Raw genomic sequence first — 13,087 nt, 5'->3', positions numbered from 1 at the left:
GTGGGGTAGCATGGTGTGTGTGTGTGTGTGTGTGTGTGTGTGTGTGTGTGTGTACTTCCCTTCTCTGCTGGTCTGGATGAGGCTGTCATGTGGTCACTCACTGCAGAAACCTGTGATTCAACTTGATCTCAGTGGGTGTGTCTGGTATGCATGTACAAGGCACACACTGTTGTTGTTTGTTTTTAATACAAATGGCATTTTTAATTGTTTAAAGTATTACCTATAGTATTACATATGTCTCATTTTTCCCCTAATGACTTCCCCCCATCCACTCCCAGTCCCCAGCACATGACTTCACCCCCCTAGTGTCTACTGGTTATGTTTATATGCATGCATATAAGTCCTTTGGTTGATTTCTTACCCCCGCCTTCCCACTGAAGTTTGACAGTCTGTTTGATGCTTCTCTGTCTCTGTATCTATTTTTGTTCATCAGTTTATGTTGTTTTGATTTACTGCTGCCAGAGCCCAGTCTGGGCTGGGGAGCCCTGTGAGCACACACTGCAGCACTCTGTTGGTTACTTCTTAGTCTGGTCTGGGCTTCCAGCCATGCTTGCAGCAGGAATGTCTTGTTAATTTTATAAAAAAATCTTTATTGTTGAGAGTATTACAGATTTCCCCCTGTTTCCCCCACATTTCCCCCTCCATCTGGTTCCTGCCCTGCCCCAGGACTTCACCACCCTATTGCCTGTGTCCATAGGTATTATATACATGCATATAAGATCTTTGGTTAATCTCTTCCTCCTCCCCCTTCCCTCAGATTTTCGTCAGTCCGTTCCATGTTTCCATGCCTCTGATTCTATTTTATTTATCAGTTTATTTTGTTTATTATATTTCTTGTTCATTTATTTTGATGTTTAGATTCAATTATTGATAGATATATATTTACTTCCATTTTATTGTTCATACATTTTATCTTTTCTTCTTCTTCTTCTTCTTCTTCTTCTTCTTCTTCTTCTTCTTCTTCTTCTTCTTCTTCTTCTTCTTCTTCTTCTTTTCTTCTTCTTCCTCCTCTTAAAGAATACCCTTCAACAGTTCATGTAATACTGATTTGGTGGTGGTGAACTCCTCTAGTTTTTTCTTGTCCATGAAGCTCTTTATCTGACATTCAATTCTAAATGATGGCTTTGCTGGGTAGAGTAATCTTGGATATAGGTCCTTGCTATTTATCACTGAATATTTCTTGCCATATCCTTATGGCCTGCAATGTTTCTGTTGAGAATTTAGCTGATAGTAATATAGGCACTCCTTTGTATGTAACTCATTGCTTTTCTCTTGGTGCTTTTAAGATTTTCTCTTTGTATTTAATCTTTGGTATTTTAATTATGATGTGTATTGATGTGGGCCTCTTTGGGTTCCTCTTGTTTGAGACTCTTTATGCTTCCTGGACTTGTAAGTATATTCCTTATACTAGGTAGGGGAATATTTTTGTCATTATTTCTTCAAAAAGTTTTTTTCATATCTTACTATCTCTCTCTTATCCTTTTGGCACCCCCATGATGTGAATGTTGGTATACTTGAAGTTGTCCCTGAGGCTTCTTACACTATCTTCATATATTTGGATTCCTTTTTCTTTTTGCTCTTCTGCTTGGGTGTTTTTTGCTTCCTCATATTCCAAATTGCTAATTTGATTCTTGGCATTGTCTACTCTACTGTTGAATCCCTGTCAATTATTCTTTATTTCAGTTAGTGTATGCTTAATTTCTGACTGGTCCTTTTTCATTTCTGTGAAATTCTCACCAAGAGCCTCCAAAGTCTCACTAAGTCCCTTGAAGATCTCATTAAGTCCCTTGAAGCATTCATTAAGATCCTTGACCAACCCTTATTACCATTGTTGTATCCAATAATTTGCTTGCTTCCATTTCTTTCATTTGTGACATGTTTCTATGTCTCCACATTCTGGCTGCTTCCCTGTGTTTGTTTCCATATATTAGGTAGAGCTGTTATGTCTCCTGGAATTGGTAGAGTGGCCTGGTGTATTAGGTGTCCTATATCACCCAGTGGCTCAGACTCCCAAGTCACCTGTGCTATCTTTCTAGGTATGCCCATGTGTGGGCTGTGTGCACAGTCTTATTGTAATTGAGCCTTGATTGCTGTTGGTGTCACTGGGAAGAATTGACTTCCATGCCAATTGACTGTGAGGGCCAGCTGTGCTATAGCGGAAGAGCTGCTGTGCACGCAACTTGCATATGGAGCTGGACTTGCTTCAGTCGAGCTTTTGTGCTCACTGAGTCTGCCCCTTGAGTCTGTCACTTATTGATGTGAAGAGTTGGAATCTGGTATGGTCTGAAGCTGTCCATCAGATACACTAGCTCTGGGGCCTTCCTGGAGGTGCAAAGTCAGCCACTGCCTGGGACCACTTGGCGGGAGCTACAGAGAGATCTACAGATGACTGCTACTTATATTTTTCTTGGAAGTGCCCAGTTGTTGCCAAGCTGTGAAGTAATGCAGGTTGGTGCTAGTGCTGTGTCTTGGGCCTATTATTGATAGGTTTGGGGCACACTGGCACCAGTTTCTGCCTGTTTGAGTTATTTTAGAGAAATCTGAAGCCTGATACATGACAGTACATTCAAATGGAAAAGCCACTGTAAACACCTTGGCTGGGGCTGCAAGTCAGATGGGGTGGGCTTTCAAGGAATCACCAGGGTGGAGTGAACAGTGTGAACCATGCTGTTGGAAACTAGGTATGGATGCCAGTTAACTCTGTGATGAGGGGGGTCCCAGAACAGAAACAATGACCCCTGGAAAAAAGCCACCCCTGAATTCTTGCCCTGATGCCAGACAATCGAGTTCCTCCCTTATGTCCCTGGATCTCCCAAAGCTGTCGCCTGGCACTGGAGCTCAGAGGAAGCAGAACCATGTAATTTCGTGTGCTGGGCCTTTAAGAGGAACTGCTTAAATCTCCACCAGCCTCCATATCAATCAGTCACAATCCCTGCTGTTTTTATAGCCCAAAGTAATGTGGACTTCTCTTCCAAGCTCTAAAACTCTGGGCTGGGAGATGGTGTGTGTGGTGTTTGGACTCCTTTCTCCTCATGGGAGGTTTCTGCAGCTGAGATATCCCTCCTGATTTAAAAAGTGCCACATGTGGGTATTGGACCATTCCTTTCCGTGCCTCCACCCCTCCTACCCATCTCCAAGTATTTTCTTTACTTCTCTAGTTGTAAGACTTCCATTCAGCCAGATTTCAGGTGGTTCTGAATAATGGTTGTTTGTATTTTAGTTGTTATTTTTATGTGGTTGTGGGAGGCAGTGAGTACTGGCATTTACCTACACCAGCAACTTGGTTCTCATTTACCTATTCTGATACTTTTGAGTGGAATGCTCTTCATGTCTGGTAAATACATTTGATGTGGGGTATGATTCTTTGTAACAATTCACTGTTGATTTTCTGTCTGAATGAGCCATCCATTGCAGAAACTAGGGTACTGAATTCTCCTACTATTATTGTATAGTTGTCTGTTTCTTCCTTTAGATCTGTCAGATTTGCTTAATAAATTTAAGTGCTTTGATGTTGGCTGTTTATATATCTATACTTCTTATACATTCTTAGTATGTATCAACCTCTTTATCATTATATATTGATATAACTTGTCCCTTGTTTCCATTTTTGCTTTAAAGACTACTGCTTCGCTTCCCATGCACAGCTCAAATAAGGACCCAGGTAACAGACAAAAACTTGGCCAACAGCAGCTACCTTCTCACTGCAGCAAGACTTATTTGAGTTGTCTTGTACCCATGGTGTGGGGAAGTGGATTTTTGATATCTAAATCCAGCCTAGTACCAGGAATGCTCAGAGCCTACTCAAGAAGACAAATAATCCTTTCCACTAATATTTACAGGGTAAAATAAGATTGTTGTTAGAGTATTACATTTGACAGTAAAATAGTAGTCAAGTTTTCAGACTAATTTAAATTGGCTAATTGAAATAAGCAAATATTCTAGAAAAATTAATTGTACTGGACAAAAATCTGTTTCTAAAGTGTTAACAAAAATTTTTATTGGTAGTTCATCTCATGGTAAAATTGCATAACATGTAATGAACCTAAAGCAGCCATATTTTAGTGCAAAAAATTAAAATTTAAAAGCTATCAAGACTACATTATAAAATTTCCAAAAGCCTTATAATATTTAAATAAAAAAATGGGGGGGGTAGTAGAAGAATATCATGTAAAGAAAAAATATCCTGTAAGTAAATTACATCTAGAAAAATTTTACTTTAGAAAATTAACTTTCATTTGTAATGCTAACAGCAAGACACCCATGAAAAACACACATGGTGTCAAAACAAGCCAAAGGAAAATCATTTGGGCAAAAAATGAAAAAGGATCCCAAGTCAAATTTATAGAAAATATTCCTTTATTAACTTTTAGTCAAGAATATGCTTGTATATTTTCAGAAAACAACTCCAAGACCATGTGGATTCCTGCAACAGAGAGGAATTGACAGGACAGCTCCAGCCATGAAGACAGAAGAGAAACAGTCCAGAGATGCAAGACGCTGAGAACGCCTTGCCATACTAGCAGTCAACAGCTGTGCATCGCTGCAGGTTGCCTAAGACCAAACCAGAGAGGGTTGGACCTGCATCACCACCATTTGTCCAACATCCAGAACTGAAATATCATTGTTGACGTGTACACATAAGGAACTGTTTGACATTGAAATTGGGACTCAAAATAACTGTTGGCCCAGAAAGAAACTCACTACAGCCTGATTCATTTGCCTCTCAGCATAACCATTATTGCTTGTCTCATTTTCGGTTCTTATAAGTGTATTTCTTGTATCACATGATCTCACTCATCTAGGGGGAATAATGAACAACATAGACTGATGAACAAAAACAGACCTGGAGACAGGGCAGCATTGATCAGACTGTCAAACCTCAGAGGGAAGGTAGGGGAGGGTGGGGGAAAGGGGGAGAGATCAACCAAAGGACTTGTATGCATGCATATAAGCCTAACCAGTGGTCATGGACAACAGGGGTGTGGGGACATATGTAGGTAGGGGTTTGGGATGGGAATGGGGGGGATGAGGACAAATATGTGATACCTTAATCAATAAAGAAATTAAAAAAATATATAGTCTACGTTTTCTTATATAGGTACTACTATTCTCACTTTTGAATTCCTTTGCTTGTGATATCTTCTTCCATCTGTTCACTTCGAGCCAATGTGTGTCTTTAGATCTTAAATGCATCTCCTGTAGGCATTATAAAACTGGGTCTTTTTAAAATAAAAACTATCCTGTTACTGTGTGCCTTCTTTAAAAAAATTATCTTTATTGTTGAAAGTAGTACAGATGTCCCCCTTTTCCACCATTAACCCTTTCTAGCCTGCACCCATCTTCTACATCAGGCTTTTATCTCACTATTGTCTGTGTCCAGGGGTTACGTGTATATACATATAAGTTCTTTGGTTAATCTCTTCCCATCCACTCATCCCTGCTTTCCCTCTGAGATTCATCAGTCTATTCCATGCTTCTATGACTCTATTGATTTTGTTCATCAGTTGATTTTGTTCTATAGATTTCACAGATGAGTGAGATGATGTGATACTTGTCTTTGTCTGACTGGCTTATTTCATTTCACATAATACTCTCTAGGTCCCTCCATGCTGTCTCAAAGGGTAAGAGATCCTTCATTTTTACTGCTTTATAGTATTCCATGGTGTAAATATACCACAACTTTTTATCCACTCATCTATTGATGGGCACTTGGGCTGTTTCCAGATCTTACTCATTGCAATTTGCACTGCTATGGACAAAGGGGTGCATACATACTTTCTGATGGGTGTTTTGTGTTTCATAGGATATATTCCTAGAAGTGGGGTCACTGGGTCAATGGCAGTTCCATATTTAATTTTTGAGTAAACTCCATACTGTTTTCCATAATGGCTGCACCAGTCTGCATTCCCACAGCAATGTACAAGTGTTCCTTTTTCTCCACATCCTCGCCAACACTTGTCATTTTTTGACTTGTTGATGGTAGCCATTCTGACAGGTGTGAGATGATACCTCATTGTCATTTTTTAAAAATAAGTCTTTATTGTTCAGATTATTACAGTTGTTCCTCTTTTTTCTCCCCATAGCTTCCCTCCACCTGGTTCCCACCCCATGCCCTTACCCGCCCCCATTGTCCTCGTCCACAGGTGTTTGATTTTTGTCCAGTCTCTTCCCGCACCACGACACCCCCTTCCCCCCGAGAATTGTCAGTCCACTCCCTTTATATGTCCCTGATTCTACTATATTCACCAGTTTATTCTGTTCATCATATTTCTTATTCACTTGATTTTTAGATTCACTTGTTGATAGATATGTATTTGTTGTCACTTTGTTGTTCATAATTTTTGTTACCTTTACCTTTTTCTTCTTCTTCCTCTTCTTAAAGAATACCCTTCAGCATTTCATATAATACTGGTTTGGCAATGATGAACTCCTTCAGCTTGTTCTTATCTGTGAAGCTCTTTATCTGACCTTCAATTCTAAATGATAGCTTTGCTGGGTAGAGTATTCTTGGTTGTAGGTTCTTGCTATTCATCACTTTGAATATTTCTTGCCACTCCCGTCTGGCCTGCATAGTTTCTGTTGAGAAATCAGCTGACAGTTGTATGGGTGCTCCCTTGTATGTAACTATTTTTTTCTTGCTGCTTTTAATATTATCTCTGTGTCTTTTGCCCTTGGCATTTTAATTATGATGTGTCTTGGTGTGGTCCTCCTTGGGTTACTCTTGTTTGGGGTTCTGTGCACTTCCTAGACTTGTAAGTCTATTTCTTTCATCAGGTAGGGGAAGTTTTCTGTCATTATTTCTTCAAATAGGTTTTCAATATCTTGCTCTCTCTCTCTTCTTCTGGCACCCCCATAATTCGGATGTTGGTACTCTTGAAGTTGTCCCTGAGGCTCTTTACACTATCTTCATATATTTGGATTCTTTTTTCTTTTTGCTCTTCTGGTTGGGTGTTTTTTGCTTCTTTGTATTTCAAATCTTTGACTTGATTCTTGGTATTTTCTAGTCTGCTGCTGGATCTCTGTATATTATTCTTTATTTCAGTCAGTGTATGCTTAATTTCTAATTGGTCCTTTTACATATCCTTGAGGGTCTCAGTAAATTTCTCGGAGGTTTCTAGAAGATTCTTGAGTAACCTTATAACCGTGGTTTTGAGCTCTATATCCAGTAGTTTGTTTTCCTCCATTTCTTTCATTTGTGACATGTTTCTTTGTCTCCGCATTTTGGCTGCTTCCCTGTGTCGATAGAGTGGCTTTGTGTGCTAGGTGTCCTATAGGGCCAATGGCTCAGCCTCCCCAGTCACCTGAGGTGGATGCTCTTGGTGCACCCCTTTGTGGGCTGTGTGCACAGTCTTGTTGTAGTTAAGCCTTGATTGCTGTTGGTATCACTGGGTGAAATTGACCTCCAGACCAATTGGCTGTGAGGACCGGTTGTGTCTACAATGGGAGAATTGCTGCGCTGGAAACACCCTTATGGGGCCTGACTTGCTTCAGTGGGGCTTTGGTGCTCACTGAGTCTGCCCCCTGAGTGTGTCTCTTATGGATCTGAAGAGTTGTAATCTAGTGTGGTCTCACTTTGACCACTGGGTGTACTGGCTCTTGGGTCTCCAAGGAGGTGCAAGGTCAACCCCTGCCTGAGGCCACCCAGCAGGAGCTACAGAGAGATCTGCAGATTCCTCCTCTTAGTTTGGGGTTTGGAGTTGCCCAGATGAGGCACAGCTGTGAAGCAATGCAGGCTGCTGACGAGCCTTAGGCTTTTTTTTGGAAGCTCTGGGGTTCTTTGACCCAGCTGCAGGTTGTTAGGTTAGGTTGCAAAAGGCCAGGCCATTCATATGCAAATGCCTCTGTGCACAGCTTGGGTGGGGTTGTAACTTGGGTTGGGCATGGTCTCAGGGAATCATGGGGTGGTGCAAACAGCAATGGTTGCCCCGATAGGTCCCTGGGTCTCTGTGTCCCACAGCCCTGTGAAGGAACAATGAACGCTGCGACCACCTCTGAGAGAAAGCCACCCTCGTGTTCCAGTCTGATGCCAGATAGTCCAGTTTCTCCCTGAATGAGTCTAGGTCCCCAGAGTCTCACCTGGTACTGGAATTCAGAGCAGTCAGGAGTTTGTATCTCCCTCCTGATTGAAAAAGACCACAGCGTACCCAGTTGCCAGCCCGTTATCGCACGCACCTTCGTACCTTCGCTCTTCCACACCTCTGCACCTCCTACCAGTCTAGATGCACTTTTCTCTTTCCTTCTTGTTGTACAACTTCCACTCAGCCAGCCTTCCTGTGGTTCTGGATGATATCCGTTTTTTCTTTTAGTTGTAGTTTTGATGTGGTTGTGCGAGATAGCAAGTTCAGGTGTTTACCTTATGCCTCCATCTTGGTTCCTCCCCTCATTGTCATTTTAATTTGCATCTCTCTGATGATTAGTGACTTTGAACATTTTTCCATATGACTCTTGGCATCTGTATGTCTGCTTTGGAGAAGTTTCTATTTAGGTCCTCTACCCATTTTTTAATTGGATTGCTTTTCTTTCTTTTGTTAAGTTGTATGAGTTCCTTATATATTTTGAATATTAACCCCTTATCAGATGTATCATGGGCAAATATGTTCTTCCATACAGTGGGCTCTCTTTTTATTTTGTTGATGGTTTCTTTTGCTGTGCAGAAGCTTTATATTCGCTGTAGTCACATTTGTTTATTTTCTCCTGCTTCCATTTTCCTAGGACATGTGTCAAGTTATACTACAAAGCCACTGTATTCAAAGCAGCCTGGTGTTGCACAAGAAAGGCATATAGATCAACGAAACAGAACAGAGGACCCAGAAAATGATCCAAGCCACTATGCTCAATTAATATTTGACAAAGGAGGCAATAGCATGCAATGCTGTGAAGACAGTTTCTTTAATAATTGATGTTGAGAAAATTGTACAGGTACATTCAGAAAAATGAAACTAGACTGCCAATTTACACCATACACAATAATAAACTCAAAATGCATAAAAGACTTAAATGTAAGTCATAAAACCATAAAAATCCTAAAGTAAAACATAGGCAGCAAAATCTCAGACATCTCTCATAGCAATTTGTATAACTTTTGATTTGTAAATATATTCCTATTCCATTTAGATTATTAATATAAAAGAATTTACTACTGCCATTTCATTGCCTTTTGGTAGTTTTGTCCATCAATTGTTTCTTTTTCCCTATGTTTCTGTCTACCTTTTCTAATTGGTGGTTTTCCATGGTGGTATGTTGTGCCACTCTTATTTAAAATTTTAGTGAATCTACTCTAGTTTTTCCTTTGTGGTTGCCATGAGGCTTATTTCATAATAGATAAAACAGTTCATTTATGACAATAGCAACATATCATCATTCACCTACAAAGTCTCCTGGATTTTCTCCTCTCCTTTTTATTTTTTATATCACAATGTACTTCTTATGTGTTGCTTATTAAAAATTATAGTAGCGCCGAAGCCGGTTTGGCTCAGTGGATAGAGCGTCGGCCTGCGGACTCAAGGGTCCCAGGTTCAATTCCGGTCAAGGGCATGTACCTTGGTTGCGGGCACACCCCCAGCTGATCGATGTTTCTCTCTCATCGATATTTCTAACTCTCTATCCCTCTCTCTTCCTCTCTGTAAAAAATCAATAAAATATATTTAAAAAATTATAGTAGCTATAGTTATTTAATTTAATTTAATTTAAATTCTTTATTGTTTTTTTTAAATATATTTTATTGATTTTTTAGAGAGAGGAAGGGAGAGGGATAGAGAGCTAGAAACATCGATGAAAGAGAAACATCGACCAGCTGCCTCCTGCACACCCCCTACCGGGGATGTGCCCACAACCAATGTACATGCCCTTGACCGGAATCGAACCTGGGACCTTTCAGTCCGCAGGCCGACGCTCTATCCACTGAGCCAAACCGGTTTCGGCTAAATTCTTTAATGTTTAAAGTATTACATATGTCTTCTTTCTCCAACATTGACCTCTCCCTGACCGATCCAACCCCCAGCATATGCCCTCACACCCTAACTGTCTGTGTCCATGGGTTATGCTGATATACATGCATACAAGTCCTTTGATTGATCTCTTATCCCCACCCCCACAATCTCCCATGCCTTCCCTCTGAGATTGGATGGTCTGTACCATGCTATTATGTCTCTGGATCAATTTATGTTCACAAGTTTATGTTGTTCATTATATTCCACAAATGAGTGAGATCATGTGATACTTATCTTCCTTTGACTGGCTTATCTTGCTTAGCATAATGCTCCCCTGGGCCAACCATGCTGCTGCGAATAGTAACAGTTCCTTCTTTTTTACAGCAGCATCTTATTCCATTGTGTAGATGTACCACAGGTTTTTAATCCACTCATCTGCTGATGGGCACTGAGGTAGTTTCCAAATCTTAGCTATTGTAAATTGTGCTTCTATGAGCATAGAGCTGCACATATCTTTTCTGGTTTCTTGGGATATATTCTTAGAAGTGGGATTACTGGGTCAAATGGGAGTTCCATTTAAAATATATATATATTTATTGATTTTTTACAGAGAGGAAGGGAGAGGGATAGAGAGTTAGAAACATCGATGAGAGAGAAACATCGATCAGCTGCCTCCTGCACACCTCCTACTGGGGATGTGCCTGCAACCAAGGTACATGCCCTTGACCAGAATCAAGCCTGGGACCCTTTAGTCTGCAGGCCAATGCTCTATGCACTGAGCCAAACCAGTTAGCGTGGGAGTTCCATTTTTAAATTTTGGTTTTTTCCATTTTTAATTTTTTGAGAAAACTACATACTGTTCTCCACAGTGACTGCACAAGTCTACATTCCCACCAGCAGTGCATGAAGGTTCCTATTTCTCCACATACTTGCCAGCACTTGACTTGTTGATGATAGCCAGTCTGACAGGTGTGAGATGGTACCTCATTGTCGTTTTGATTTGCATTTCTCAGATGATTAGTGCCTTTGAGCATGTTTCATATGTCTCTTGCCCTTATGTATGTCCCTTTCTAAAAATGTCTAAGTCCTGTGCCCCATTTTTTATTGGATTGTTTATCTTCCTTTTGTTACATTGTATGAATTCCCTATTGATTTTGGAGATTAAAGCCTTATCAGCGATAACATTGGCAAATATGTTCTCCCCTGCAGTTGGCTCTCTTTTTTTATTATTTTTATTTTTTTTTTAAAAATATATTTTATTGATTTTTTACAGAGAGGAAGAGAGAGGGATAGAGAGTTAGAAACATCGATGAGAGAGAAACATTAATCAGCTGCCTCCTGCACACCCCCTACTGGGGATGTGCCCGCAACCAAGGTACATGCCCTTGACTGGAATCGAACCCGGGACCCTTGAGTCCGCAGGCCGACGCTCTATCCACTGAGCCAAACCGGCTTTGGCAGTTGGCTCTCTTGTTGCTTTGTTGATGGTTATTTTTGCTGTACAAAAGCTTTTTTAATGTAGTCCCATTTGTTCATTTTCTCCTTTGTTTCCATTGTCCTAGGAGCTGTATCGGTGGAGATATTGCCACAAAGTATGTCTGATATTTTGCTGCATATGGATTCTTCTAAGTTTTTTATGGTTTACCATCTTACATTTAAGTCTTTTATCACTTTTTAATTTATTTTTGTGTATATTATAAGTTGGTGGTCTAGTTTCTTTTTTTTCATGTATCTGTCAAATTTTACCAACACCATTGCTTAAAGAGACTGTCCTGACTTCATTGTATACTCTTGCCTCCTTTCTCAAATATTAATTGAGCATAATGACTTGGGCCGATTTCTGGGTTATCTGTTCTATTCCATTGGTCTATTGGTCTGTTCTTGTGCCAGTACCAGGAAGTTTTGAGAACAGTGGCTTTGTAATATAGCTTGATATCTAGTATTGGATCCCTCTAACTTTGTACTTCGTTTTTTTAAATTTCTTTATTGATTAAGGCATCACATATTTGTACTCATCCCCCCATTCCCATCCCACACCCCTCCCCACGCATGCCCCCACCCCCCTGTTGTCCTTAAGCACTGGTTAGGCTCATATGCTTGCACACAAGTCCTTTGGTTGATCTCTCCCCTTTACCCCCACCCTCCCATACCCTCCCTCTGAGGCCCAACAGTCTGATCCATGCCTCCTTGTTTCTGGGTCTGTTCTTGTTCATCAGTCTATGTTGTTCATTATTTCCCCTAGAAGAGTGAGATCATGTGCTATTAGAAATACACTTATAAGAACCGAAAATGAGACAAGCAATAATGGTTATGGTGATAGGCAAATGAATCAGTCTGTAGTGAGTTTCTTTCTGGGCCAAAAGTTCTTTTGAGACCCAATTTCAATGTCCAACAGTTCCTTATGTGTACATGTCAGCCATGATATTTCAGTTCTGGATGTTGGACAAATGGTGGTAATGCATGTCCGACCCTCTCTGGTTTGGTCCTGGGCAACCTGTAGTGATGCACAGCTGTTAACTGCTAGTATGGCAAGGCGACATCAGCGTCTTCCATCTCTGGACTGCTTCTCTTCTGTATTCATGGCTGGAGTAGTCCTGTGGATTCCTCTCTGTTGCTGGAATCCACATGGTCTTGGAGTTGTTTTCTGAAAATATACAAACATTATCTCGACCAAAAGTTAATAAAGTAATATTTTCTATAAATTTGACTTGGGAACCTATTTCATTTTTTGCCCAAATGATTTTCCTCTGGCTTGTTTTGAAACCTTGTGTGATTTTCATGGGTGTTTGCTTTTAGCCTTACAATTAATTTTCTAAAGTATTAATTTTCTAGATGTAATTACTTACAGGATATTTTTCCTTACATGATATTCTTCTACTATCCCTCCCCTTTTTTGATTTAAATATTAGGATGCTTTTGAAAATTTTATAATGTAGTCTTGATGGCTTTTAAATTTTAATTTTTTGCACTATAATATTACTGTTTTAGGTTCATTACATGGTACGCAATTTTATCATGAGATGAACTACCAATAAAAATTTTAGTTAAGGTTGACAGGCGGAAAGATGGCGGTGGAGTTGAATGGCTGATCTTTTGCCTCGCATGGCAGTTTCGGAAATACAACTAAAAGATGGACTGGTGAGCGCGGCGACTCCTGC

This window comes from Cnephaeus nilssonii, assembly GCF_951640355.1.
Source record: "Cnephaeus nilssonii genome assembly, chromosome: X".
Taxonomy (NCBI): Eukaryota; Metazoa; Chordata; class Mammalia; order Chiroptera; family Vespertilionidae; genus Cnephaeus; species Cnephaeus nilssonii.
The sequence above is the reverse complement of the archived record's forward strand: the minus strand, read 5'-3'. Positions refer to the sequence as shown.